The 13,831-nt window shown below is 47.9% G+C and overlaps 1 long non-coding RNA gene across 1 annotated transcript in view; it reads left to right on the top strand.

The window, feature by feature from the left end:
• Positions 1-10,215, top strand: part of LOC140917982 (uncharacterized) — a 29,440-nt gene extending 19,225 nt beyond the window's left edge. The window contains exons 3-4 of the long non-coding RNA XR_013636414.1: positions 1,610-1,725; positions 10,123-10,215. This is a non-coding gene — a long non-coding RNA (uncharacterized LOC140917982). The remainder of the gene's footprint in view (positions 1-1,609; positions 1,726-10,122) is intronic.
• Positions 10,216-13,831: the final 3,616 nt, after the last annotated feature.

Genomic DNA, 13,831 nt, shown 5'->3' with positions numbered 1-13,831 from the left:
GTTCTGTGGCCTGCAACATGTAGGAGGTCAGACTAGATGATCATGATGGTTCCTTCTGACCTTCTCCTCAGGGAGAAGCAGAAACTGGGAAGAGGAGTGTTCTATTTTGCAGGACTTTGTGTTATAGTGGCTTTTTTTTTTTTGAACTCTGCCTTATTATTGACAGTTAGAATCATAGAATATCAGAGTTGGAAGGGACCTTTGGAGGTCATCTAGTCCAACCCCCTGCCCAGAGCAGGACCAATCCCCAAGTAAATCATCCCAGCCAGGGCTTTGTCAAGCCTGACCTTAAAAACTTCTGAGGAAGGGGATTCCACCACCTCCCTAGGTAACGCATTCCAGTGTTTCACCACCCTCCTAGTGAAAAAGTTTTTCCTAATATCCAACCTAAACCTCCCACACTGCAACTTGAGACCATTACTCCTTGTTCTGTCATCTGCTACCACTGAGAATAGTCTAGATCCATCCTCTTTGGAACCCCCTTTCAGGTAGTTGAAAGCAGCTATCAAATCCCCCCTCATTCTTTTCTTCTGCAGACTAAACAATCCCAGTTCCCTCAGCTTCTCCTCATAAGTCATGTGTTCCAGTCCCCTAATCATTTTTGTTGCCCTCCGCTGGACGTTTTCCAATTTTTCCACATCCTTCTTGTAGTGTGGGGCGTAAAACTGTACACAGTACTCCAGATGAGGCCTCACCAATGTCAAATAGAGGGGAACGATCACATCCCTCGATCTGCTGGCAATTCCCCTACTTATACACCCCAAAATGTCATTGGCCTTCTTGGCAACAAGGACACACTGTTGACTCATATCCAGCTTCTCGTCCACTGTAACCCCTAGGTCCTTCTCTGCAGAACTGCTGCCTAGCCATTCGGTCCCTAGTATGTAGGGGTGCATGGGATTCTTCCATCCTAAGTGCAGGACTCTGCACTTGTCCTTATTGAACCTCATCAGATTTCTTTTGGCCCAATCCTCTAATTTGTCTAGGTCCCTCTGTATCCTATCCCTACCCTCCAGTGTATCTACTGCTCCTCCCAGTTTAGTGTCATCCGCAAACTTGCTGAGGGTGCAATCCATCCCATCATCCAGATAATTAATAAAGATGTTGAACAAAACTAGCCCCAGGACTGACCCCTGGAGCACTCCGCTTGATACCGGCTGCCAACTAGACATCAAGCTGTTGAGCCCAACAATCTAGCCAGCTTTCTATCCACTTTACAGTCCATTCATCCAATCCATACTTTTTTAACTTGCTGGCAAGAATACTGTAGGAGACCGTATCAAAAGCTTTGCTAAAATCAAGATATATCACATTCACTGCTTTCCCCATATCCACAGAGCCAGTTATCTCATCATAGAAGGCAATCAGATCTTATTATATTATCAGATCTTATTATAAAATCAGTGAAAACTTGACCCTACAGTGTTTGCAACCCAAACTTTCCAGCCTTGTGCTGATCCATACATTGCAAAGAATCCAACTTGTGGATCAATGGAGAAGTACTAGTCATGTTGTAAGAGAGAAGCCAGGAACATGAATTGTGCAGAGGGCTCTGTCATTCAGCTCTCTCTCCTCCAGGAAAGTCCTAAAATCTCTTCTGTGTTTGCAGGTATCCTGCTCTGTATGTTGGGGTTTATTTTGGCCATCACAGTGAGCGTGCTGGACAAAGTGGGCATGAAGCAGCTTGGCTTGGATGGGGTTATCCAGCAAGAGTCCAAGAAAGTGGTACGTGGAATACAGACCACCTTTTTCTCCAGAGCCTTGAGGTTCTGGCATGAGCTAACTGACTTTTCTTGTCTCTGCTGTGTTTATTTTGTGACTGAAGTTTGCAATAGCAGTAGCTGATGTTAGCCAGAAAAGGGAGCCAATGCCACTTATCCAAGTTTTATATGCAAAAAAGAAAAGGCATACTTGTGGCACCTTAGAGACTAACCAATTTATTTGAGCATAAGCTTTTGTGAGCTACAGCTCACTTCATCGGATGCATAAAGTGGAAAATGCAGTGAGGATGTTTTATACACACAGACCATGAAAAAATGGGTGTTTATCACTTCAAAAGGTTTTCTCTCCCCCCACCCCATTCTCCTGCTGGTAATAGCTTATCTAAAGTGATCACTCTCCTTACAATGTGTATGATAATCAAGGTGGGCCATTTCCAGCACAAATCCAGGGTTTAAAAAGAACGTCTGAGGAACAGTAGGGGGGGGGAGGAAAAAACAAGGTAGCTATCCCACAGTTCCCGCAGTCTCCGCTGCCCATTGGAATTCTGGGTTGAGATCCCAATGCCTAATGGGGCAAAAACATTGTCACGGGTGGTTCTGGGTACATGTCGTCAGGCCCTCCCACCCTCCACGAAAGCAACGGCAGACAATTGTTTCATGCCTTTTTTCCTGAGTTACCTGTGCAGAGGCCATACCATGGCAAGTATGGAGCCCGCTCAGCTCACTGTCACTGTACGTCTCCTGGGTGCTGGCAGACGTGGTACTGCATTGCTACACAGCAGCAGCAACCCATTGCCTTGTGGCAACAGATGGTGCAATAGGCCTGATAACCATCGTCATCGTGTCCGAGGTGCTCCTGGCCGCCTAAGGTCGGTCAGGAGCGCCTGGGCAGACATGGGCGCAGAGACTAAATTAGGAGTGACTTGACGAGGTCATTCTCTTTAGTCCTGCCAGCAGTCCTATTGCACCATCTTCTGCTGAGCAGCCAGGAGATGAGGATGGCTTGCAGTCCTACTGCACCATCTGCTGCCAGCCAGAGATGTAAAAGATAGATGGAGTGGATCAAAACAAGAAATACACCAGATTTGTTTTGTATTCGTTTGCTCCCCACTCCCTCCCTCCATGAAATCAATGGCCAACAATCATTTCGGTGTGGTCTGTCAGGGGCACCTTGAAAAGTATAATGGAGATCCAGTCCTGCCTGAAATACCGGGGGGAGGGATAGCTCAGTGATTTGAGCATTGGCCTGCTAAACTCAGGGTTTTGATTTCAATCCTTGAGGGGGCCATTCTGTGTAACAGTTGTTTTTGTTTCTCCTTGATGTAAAGCCACCCCCTCTGTTGATTTTAATTCCCTGTAAGCCAACCCTGTAAGCCATGTCGTCAGTTGCCCCTCCCTCTGTCAGGGCAACGGCGGACAATCATTCCGCGCCTTTTTTCTGTGCAGACGCCATACCACGGCAAGCGTGGAGCCCGCTCAGATCACTTTGGCAATTTGGAGCATATTAAACACTATGCGCATTATCCAGCAGTATATGCAGCACCAGAACCTGGCAAAGCGAAACTGGGCGAGTAGGTGACGTCAGCGTGGTGACGAGAGTGATGAGGACATGGACACAGACTTCTCTCAAAGCATGGGCCCTGGCAATGTGGGCATCATGGTGCTAATGGGGCAGGTTCATGCAGTGGAACGCCGATTCTGAGCCTGGGAAACAAGCACAGACTGGTGGGACCGCATAGTGTTGCAGGTCTGGGATGATTCCCAGTGGCTGCGAAACTTTTGCATTCGTAAGGGCACTTCATGGAACTTTGACTTGCTTTCCCCTGCCCTAAGGTGCAAGAATACCAAGATGAGAGCAGCCCTCATAGTTGAGAAGCAAGTGGCAATAGCCCTGTGGAAGCCTGCAATGCCAGACAGCTACCCGTCAGTCGGGAATCAATTTGGAGTAGGCAAATCTACTGTGGGGGCTGCTGTGATGCAAGTAGCCAACGCAATCAAATATCTGCTGATATCAAGGGTAGTGAGTCTGGGAAATGTGCAGGTCATAGTGGATGGCTTTGCTGCAATGGGATTCCCTAACTGTGGTGGGGCTATAGATGGAACCCATATCCCTATCTTGGCACTGGAGCACCAAGCCGGCAAGTACATAAACCGCAAGGGGTACTTTTCAATAGTGCTGCAAGGACTGGTGGATCACAAGGGACATTTCACCAACATCAATGTGGGATGGCCGGGAAAGGTACACGATGCTCGCATCTTCAGGAACTCTGGTCTGTTTCAACAGCTGAATGAAGGGACTTTATTCCCAGACCAGAAAATAACCACTGGGGATGTTGAAATGCCTATAGTTATCCTTGGGGACCCAGCCTACCCCGTAATGCAATTGCCATACATGAAGCCATACACAGGCAGCCTGGACAGTAGCCAGGAGCTGTTCAGCTACAGGCTGAGCAAGTGCAGAATGGTGGTAGAATGTGCATTTGGACGTTTAAAGGCACGCTGGCGCAGTTTACTGACTCGCTTAGACCTCAGCGAAACCAATATTCCCACTGTTATTACTGCTTGCTGTGTGCTCCACAATATCTGTGAGAGTAAGGGGGAGACGTTTATGGCGGGGTGGGAGGTTGAGGCAAATCGCCTGGCTGCTGGTTACGCGCAGCCAGACACCAGGGCGGTTAGAAGAGCACAGGAGGGCGCGGTACGCATCAGAGAAGCTTTGAAAACCAGTTTCATGACTGGCCAGGCTATGGTGTGAAAGTTCTGATTGTTTCTCCTTGATGAAACCCCCCGCCCCTTGGTTCACTCTACTTCCCTGTAAGCTAACCACCCTCCCCTCCTCCCTTTAATCATTGCTTGCAGAGGCAATAAAGTCATTGCTGCTTCACAGTCATGCATTCGTTATTCATTCATCACACAAATAGGGAGATGACTACCAAGGTATCCCAGGAGGGGTGGTGGAGGAGGGAAGGAAAATGCCACACAGCACTTTAAGCACAGCACTTTAAAAGTTGACAACTTTAAAATTTATTGAATGACAGCCTTCTTTTTTTTGGGCAATCCTCTGTGGTGGAATGGCTGGTTGGCCGGAGGCCCCCCCACCGCGTTCTTGGGCGTCTGGGTGTGGAGGCTATGGAACTTGGGGAGGAGGGCGGTTGGTTACAGAGGGGCAGCAGTGGCAGTCTGTGCTCCAGCTGCCTTTGCTGCAGCTCAACCATACACTGGAGCATACTGGTTTGGTCCTGCAGCAGCCTCAGCATTGAATCCTGCCTCCTCTCATCACGCTGCCGCCACATTTGAGCTTCAGCCCTGTCTTCAGCCCGCCACTTACTCTCTTCAGCCCGCCACTTACTCTCTTCAGCCCTCCACCTCTCCTCCCGGTCATTTTGTGCTTTCCTGCACTCTGACATTATTTGCCTCCACGCATTTGTCTGTGCTCTGTCAGTGTGGGAGGACAGCATGAGCTCGGAGAACATTTCATTGCGCGTGCGTTTTTTTTCTTTCTAAGCTTCACAAGCCTCTGGGAAGGAGAAGATCCTGTGATCATTGAAACACATGCAGCTGGTGGAGAAAAAAAAAGGGACAGCGGTATTTAAAAAGACACATTTTATAAAACAGTCGCTACACTCTTTCAGGGTAACCCTTGCTGTTAACATTACATACATAGCACATGTGCTTTCGTTACAAGGTCGCATTTTGCCTCCTCCCACCGCGTGACTACCCCCTCAACCTTCCCCCGTCCCTGTGGCTAACAGCGGGGAACATTTCTGTTTAGCCACAGGCAAAAAGCCCAGCAGGAATGGGCTCCTCTGAGTGTCCCCTGAAGAAAAGCACTCTATTTCAACCAGGTGACCATGAATTATATCTCACTCTCCTGAGGATAACACAGAGAGATAAAGAACGGATTTTGGTTGAATGCCAGCAAACATACACTGCAATGCTTTGTTCTACAGTGATTCCCGAGTACGTGTTACTGGCCTGGAGTGGTAAAGTGTCCTACCATGAAGGACGAAATAAGGCTGCCCTCCCCAGAAACCTTTTGCAAAGGCTTTAGGACTACATCTAGGAGAACCGCAAATGCCAGGGCAAAGTAATCCTTTCACATGCTTGCTTTTAAACCATGTATAGCATTTTAAAAGGTACACTCACCAGAGGTCCCTTCTCCGCCTGCTGGGTCCAGGAGGCAGGCTTGGGTGGGTTCGGGGGGTACTGGCTCCAGGTCTAGGGTGAGAAACAGTTCCTGGCTGTCGGGAAAACCGGTTTCTCCGCTTGCTTGCTGTGAGCTATCTACAACCTCCTCCTCCTCATCATCTTCTTCGTCCCCAAAACCTACTTCCGTACTGCCTCCATCTCCATTGAAGGAGTCAAACAACACGGCTGGGGTAGTGGTGGCTGAACCCCCTAAAATGGCATGCAGCTCATCATAGAAGCGGCATGTTTGGGGCTCTGACCCAGAGCGGCTGTTCGCCTCTCTGGTTTTCTGGTAGGCTTGCCTCAGCTCCTTCAGTTTCACGCGGCACTGCTTCGGGTCCCTGTTATGGCCTCTGTCCTTCATGCCCTGGGAGATTTTGACAAAGGTTTTGGCATTTCGAAAACTGGAACGGAGTTCTGATAGCACGGATTCCTCTCCCCAAACAGCGATCAGATCCCGTACCTCCCGTTCGGTCCATGCTGGAGCTCTTTTGCGATTCTGGGACTCCATCATGGTCACCTGTGCTGATGAGCTCTGCATGGTCACCTGCAGCTTGCCACGCTGGCCAAACAGGAAATGAGATTCAAAAGTTCGCGGTTCTTTTTCTGTCTACCTGGCCAGTGCATCCGAGTTGAGAGTGCTGTCCAGAGCGGTCACAATGGAGCACTCTGGGATAGCTCCCGGAGGCCAATACCATCGAATTGTGTCCACAGTACCCCAAATTCGAGCCGGCAACGTCGATTTAAGCGCTAATCCACTTGTCAGGGGTGGAGTAAGGAAATCGATTTTAAGAGCCCTTTAAATCGAAATAAAGGGCTTTATTGTGTGGACGGGTGCAGGTTTAAATCGATTTAACGCTGCTAAATTCGACCTAAAGTCCTAGTGTAGACCAGGGCTTAGAAGAGCACAGAAGGGCGCGGTGCGCATCAGAGAAGTTTGAAAACCAGTTTCATGACTGGCCAGGCTACGGTGTGAAAGTTCTGTTTGTTTCTCCTTGACGAAACTCCCCGCCCCTTGGTTCACTCTACTTCCCTGTAAGCTAACCACCTTCCCCTCCTCCCTTCGATCATCACTTGCGGAGGCAATAAAGTCATTGTTGCTTCACATTCATGCATTCTTTATTAATTCATCACACAAATAGGGAGATAACTACCAAGGTAGCCTAGGAGGGGTGGTGGAGGAGGGAAGGATAAGGCCACACAGCACTTTAAAAGTTTAAAACTTATTGAATGCCAGCCTTCTGTTGCTTGGGCAATCCTCTGGAGTGGAGTGGCTGGGTGGCCGGAGGCCCCCCCTCCGCATTCTTGGGTGTCTGGATATGGAGGCTATGGAACTTGGGGAGGAGGGCGGTTGGTTACACAGGGGCTGTAGCGGTGGTCTGTGCTCCAGCTGCCTTTCCTGCAGCTCAACCATACGCTGGAGCATATTAATTTGATCCTCCAGCAGCCTCACCACTGAATCCTGCCTTCTATCATCGCGCTGCCGCCACCTTTCAGCTTCAGCCCTCTCTTCAGCCCACCACTTACTCTCTTCAGCCCACCACCTCTCCTTCTGGTCATTTTGTGCTTTCCTGCACTCTTTCATTGTCTGCCTCCATGCATTCGTCTGTGCTCTGTCAGTGTGCAAGGACAGCATGAGGTCAGAGAACATTTCATCGCGAGTGCGTTTTTTTTGCCTTCTAATCTTCACTAGCCTCTGGGAAGGAGAAGATCCTGTGATCCTTGAAACACATGCAGCTGGTGGAGGAAAAAAAAGGGACAGTGGTATTTAAAAAGACACATTTTATAGAACAATGGGTACACTCTTTCATGGTAAACCTTTCTGTTAACATTACATACATAGCACATGTACTTTCGTTACAAGGCCACATTTTGCCTCCCCCCACCATGTGGCTAGCCCCTCCCCATGGCTAACAGCGGGGAACATTTTTGTTCAGCCACAGGCAAACAGCCCAGCAGGAATGGGCACCTCTGAATGTTCCCTTAAGAAAAGCACTCTATTTCAACCAGGTGACCATGAATTATATCACTCTCCTGAGAATAACACAGAGAGATAAAGAACGGATGTTGTTTGAATGCCAGCAATGCTTTGTTCTACAGTGATTCCCGACTATGTGCTACTGGCCTGGAGTGGTAAAGTGTCCTACCATGGTGGACGGAATAAGGCTGCCCTCCCCAGAAACCTTTTGCAAAGGCTTTGGGAGTACATCCAGGAGAGCCACGAATGCCAGGGCAAAGTAATCCTTTCACATGCTTGCTTTTAAACCAAGTATAGTATTTTAAAAGGTACACTCACCGGAGGTCCCTTCTCCGCCTGCCGGGTCCAGGAAGCAGCCTTGGGTGGATTCAGGGGGTACTGGCTCCAGGTCCAGGGTGAGAAACAGTTCCTGGCTGTCAGGAAAACCGGTTTCTCCGCTTGCTTGCTGTGAGCTATCTACAACCTCATCATCATCATTATCATCTTCTTCATCCCCAAAACCTGCTTCCGTGTTGCCTCCATCTCCATTGAAGGAGTCAAACACGGCTGGGGTAGTGGTGGCTGAACCCCCTAAAATGGCATGCAGCTCATCATAGAAGCGGCATGTTTGGGCTCTGACCCGGAGCGGCCGTTCGCCTCTCTGGTTTTCTGGTAGGCTTGCCTCAGCTCCTTAAGTTTCACGCGGCACTGCTTCGGGTCCCTGTTATGGCCTCTGTCCTTCATGCCCTGGGAGATTTTGGCAAATGTTTTGGCATTTCGAAAACTGGAATGGAGTTCTGATAGCACAGATTCCTCTCCCTGTACAGCGATCAGATCCCGTACCTCCCGTTTGGTCCATGCTGGAGCTCTTTTGCGGTTCTGGGACTCCATCATGGTCACCTCTGCTGAGGAGCTATGCACTCACCTGCAGCTTGCCACGCTGGCCAAACAGGAAATGAAATTCAAAAGTTCACAGGCCTTTTCCTGTCTACCTGGCCAGTGCATCTGAGTTGAGAGTGCTGTCCAGAGCGGTCACAATGGAGCATTCTGGGATAGCTCCTGGAGGCCAATACCATCTAATTGCGTCCACAGTACCCCAAATTCGACCTGCAAGGCCGATTTCAGCGCTAATCCCCTTGTCGGGGGTGGAGTAAAGAAATCGATTTTAAGAGCGCTTTAAGTTGAAAAAAAGGGCTTCGTCCTGTGGGCGGTTGCAGGGTTAAATCGATTTAACGCTGCTAAATTCGACCTCAACTCCTAAAGTGTATTCCAGGGCTTAGGCTTCTGCAGCTGCAAACAACAAGGGATCATGAAAATTAAACTAAACAAAGAGAATACATGTTGGCAGCCTACTGGAGACCAGAGCCAGGACTCTGAGCATGAGGGGTCAGCAAACATTCACCTGAGTTCATTGTGCAAGTTGCTTGTGAATACAGATGAGATTCTAGCCTCCTCTTGTGTGATTTACAGAGTAATCTGGTCAGAACTAGCCCATCTTCCTTCCAATGCAGAACCAGTCTTTGTGCTACACTCTCCAAGAGTATGTCTACACTGCAATTAGATACCCGTGACTGGTCCATGCCAGCTGACTAGCCCAGCTGGGCTAAGGGCCTGTTTAATTGTGGTGTAGACATTCAGGGCTCAGGCTGCAGCCTGAGTTCTGGGACCCTCCAGGGTCCTAGAGCCTAGGCTGTGGCCCAAGCCCAAATGTCTATACTGCAATTAAACATCCTGGTGAGCCCGAGTCAGCTGGCATGTGCCAGTCACGGGGGTCTAATTGCAGTGTAGACATACCGTTAGTGTCCCAAGTAACAGGGCTGACATTGCTTCAGGTCATCAGATCCATTAAACTTCAGAAGAGTATACCCTGAGGGAAGGTCTTAATGACAGTTTTCCATTCTTAATGTACTGGTTATATTCTGGTATTTCCCTTCATTAATAACTCCTAGTTATACCTACATCCCTGCTGTGCTTCATCCCATGGTTTGCCTCTGGCAGCTGCAAGTTGGGCTCAGAAAAGTCTTTTGCTGCTATAGACTTTTATGAAGGGAAGGAAAAGCACTTGACCACACTGCCAGAGAAGGGTGGTGTGTGGGTGTAGAGGGGCACAGCAACTCCCAGAGGTGAATGAGTGACCTTTCGGACTCCAGTCATCATCTGGCCCTTCTCATGGAATAGTAGAGGAAGAAGGTAACATAGTTATGAAGTTGGAAGTAGTTTGCATCCTATTAATCTAGGGTGCTTTTCTCTTTACAGCCGGTTCAGGATGGCTGGTGACTGCCACTTCACTACTGGCTCCTAGTCCTAACCATCATGTTCTTCTACAACAGGGTCTTCCCTTTCGTGGCAGATGCCAGGTACTGACTAGAAAGGTAGCATTGGTGCTGGTAACTGTTCCCGGCACTGGAGCTTTGGTACAGAGCTAACTGTGTCCATCTCCCTCTTCATTTAGCTAACAGGGGAATCTCAGAGGAATGGGGAGCTTTCCAAACAGCTTGTTCACTGCTGCCTTTGTGAGCACAAAGCCAGAAAGGGAGCACTGTCCCTCTCAAGCAAGGTGCTTAATATTTAGCTATAGAACATCAGGGTCCTTTGACTCTTCTCTCCCTTGTTATGCAGCCATCTCTGAAGATGATGCAAGACATGGGGATTTCCAGTCCAAAGCAACCTTAAAGGAACTTGGATTCTTCCAAAACTCCAAAGATTGGGGAAATTCCAAATCTGGTCTCCTGCAAATTAATACTTCTCCTTTGACTTAAGTGGGACAATGGCAAAGAGGAAACCCATCTGACCAGCACCTGAAAGGCTCATGAAGTGCATCTAGATAGAACTGCCCAGCTTCTGGGGCCAGGGGGTTTGTGTTGCATAAATCCATTCAACTAAAACACTTACTGGAGTGGCAATGTCAACAGGAGGAAGGTGCAGAGGGCTCCGGTGGGGTCAGATTCAAGACCAATGATGCTGTAAAGTGTTTCTTGGCTAAACAACTCAGAACCATTGCAGCCTTCCCAAGACTGCCACACATGTGAGCAGCTGCCTAGAAGATGGCCAGCAGCCAGCATCTTAAGATAAGGCATAGATTAAAACTGCTGTGCATGGCAGTTCCTATGGCACACTGCCATTTCTCAAATGCTAGAACCTCAGTGGGAGGGACTGCAGTTAGAGTAGCAGACTAGGGGGTCAAGAGACCTGGGTTCTGCCTGCCCTGGCTCTGACACAGACTCTATATGACCTTGGGGAAAGTGCTTCTCCTCTGTCTGTTTCTCCCATTTTGCAAATGGCTATACTGCTACTTTCCTCACAGGAGGCTTGCAAAACTTAACATTTGCAAAGTGCTTTGAGATCTTGGGAGAAAAATGAAAGGAGGGCTCTATATTTATAATACAAACAAACGGCTCAGCAGTTTGGGGTGGGGAGGGGTCCTTGCAGGCTTGCTGCAGCAATTAATAAAAAGGTCCTACTATTAGAACCTAGTGAAAGCAAAATGCACAGTACTGGGATCTTTGGGTCTCGCCCTGCACTCCCTGAAATGGGCTCTCTGGCCAGCTGTCATCTGCTTACCTTATCCAGAAATGGTCCCCATACGGCCTGATTCCTGCACTGCTGTATCCCCATGTTCTGTCATGGAGCAATACTCCACAGTGCCTCAGGCACAAAGAGTCATGTTTCAAATATCTCTTTTGGCAGATTAATTCCAGGCTTGTTTCCAAAACAAGAATCATGGCTCAGTGCCTTCAGTGTCATTGATTACTTGGATCTATGGCAGTAAATCTGCAGGGACAGCATTTTGCTGCCCCAGAGCTACAAAGAAGTTCAACTGTCCTCAAAATAATTCTAGCCACTTAAGAGGAACCAGTCAAAATCTAGGTGAGCAGAGGGTTTCCAAATAAATTAGTTTCTCAAAGCTGCTAAGCAGTGGCTGGCCAGTAGAAATCTGGGTGCCCTACAAAGGATTTAAAAAACACCAGGTTTACGCCATTTTTGTCCTCCATAATGTATGAAGGAAGCTTGTTTTCTGCTGTAGCGATATCGGGGCCTGTCTTCTCTGCTTTTATTGGATATCTTCTTAGAGCAGTAGAGAACTGGAGTGGGAGATTTCTGAGCCCTTAATCAAAGGGTTGAAGTTGTTAAATGCTGATTCTTCCCTCCACACAGTTTTGAGTTAATGTATCTAAAAATTTAACATCCCTCTCACCCCTTCAGTTTCAGGGCTGAGAAATCATCTACTCCCCCAAGGAGACCACCAGGGAAAACAGGACTCACTGTTCCTGGAATTTCCAAGATGCATGCTCCCCTCCCCATGCCCCCAAACTTTCAGGCCTCTTTTATCCATCATAAAGCGAGGAAGGGCACAAACCTCCCTCCTCCCCCCAACAGACCTTTTTGTTCAGCACACCTTTTAAAAAAAAAAAGATTGATTTGAGTTTGTGCTTTGACAAGTTCTCTAATTAAAAACTCCCTGTCCAGATGTGTGCTCAGACTTGCTTTGTGCCAAGATAACCAGACCAAGAATCCTAACGTAATTTTTTTTTGTCCCCCTCAATTTTATTTTTAGCAAGTTTATCCAGGATAAGTACTCTGACTACAGTCAGCAGGCAGCCGCTTACATTGCTGGGGCGGTATATGACAGCTCCCTTGTTCTCTCTGCAGCAGTTGGCGTATTAATTGTGAGTACCCAGTACTTAGCAGAACATCAACTACATGGTGGATTGTCTGCTGATAGACCATGGCTTAGTACAAATAATATTTTGTGCATCTCTGACAGAGATCAAGTGTTTAAAATTAGGGCTCTGGAGTTGGGTCATTAGTGATGCAGGGGGTTAAGGGACTAGTCTGGAAACCCTGAAGACCATTCTGTATTAGGTCAGAAGTTAAATGAGTTTGATCTCTGATCCCCTAGTTCGTGCTGTAGAAGTACGACACCAATAGCTGAATACTCATGAGAGGCCCAAGATAAAACAATGAGGGGAGTGTTGCAGGTCAGGATTAAGGGGCACAGACAGAGCGTCGCGAAGGATGAGGAGCAGTAGCTTGCATAGAATCAACTCATGCTTCGTCTAATTTATCAATCCCTCACTTCCATAAGCACTAAAATGCAACATACTGCCTTAAAACCTTGGAGTTTCAAATTCAGGTGATTTGGAACATCCTTACTCTCTAATAGGCACACCAGTCTCTTCAGTCCTTCTTGGTACATGTGAGGAATGGGAACACTTTGTGAGGTGTTATTTTCCATTAGCTGATACTCTTATAAGTTATTATTTACACATTGCTCAGCTGCGCACATTGAGGAAGAGTGCACTGGAGCCCTGGTGGAAACCATAGGGGACTCTAGGTAAATCACCTTCTGTTTGTCCTTCATCAGGACTGTGTAGGACTGAGAGGTGTGTTTGCAGTTGGTTGTGCTGTGCTGACTCCGCCAGTCTTTGCTCTCCTGGCATTTACATTTGTTCCTCCGCTTGTCTCTACCATTTGTCTGGGGATCACTTACTCCTTTGCTGCTGTAAGTATGTAGAAGCCACTACATTAGCTGGTCATTTTGTAGCTCTGCTCACTCCTTTCCAGACACTGGCATTTTACACTAGCCAAGGGATAAACATTGGGCATGTGTGCATTCTGAGGCTTTTGGATTACAAAGCCCAAAGGATTTAGTCAGCAAACACCCCCGTATAACCGAAAACAGCTCAAGGAACCCATTGGCATGGTCTGTGGGAAGCATTAGCTGTTAAGCAGTACTGTCCTTTCATGACACCTTTTGAGCAGGATCCAGAGTGTCCACCTGAGTCAGTTATCCCAGCTCCTTATTGAGATGTTTGACTCTGAATTGTGTGTGCTTTAAGCTGACTGGAGTAACTGGAGAAGAAAGATGTAGGCACTGTCATCATCCATTTACTGTAATCTACTGGTTTCAGAGTAGCAGCCGTGTTAGTCTGTATTTGCAAAAAGAAAAGGAGTACTTGTGGCA

This window comes from Lepidochelys kempii, chromosome 10 (genome assembly GCF_965140285.1).
Source record: "Lepidochelys kempii isolate rLepKem1 chromosome 10, rLepKem1.hap1, whole genome shotgun sequence".
NCBI lineage: Eukaryota > Metazoa > Chordata > Testudines > Cheloniidae > Lepidochelys > Lepidochelys kempii.
This window is presented reverse-complemented; position numbering and strand designations above follow the sequence as displayed.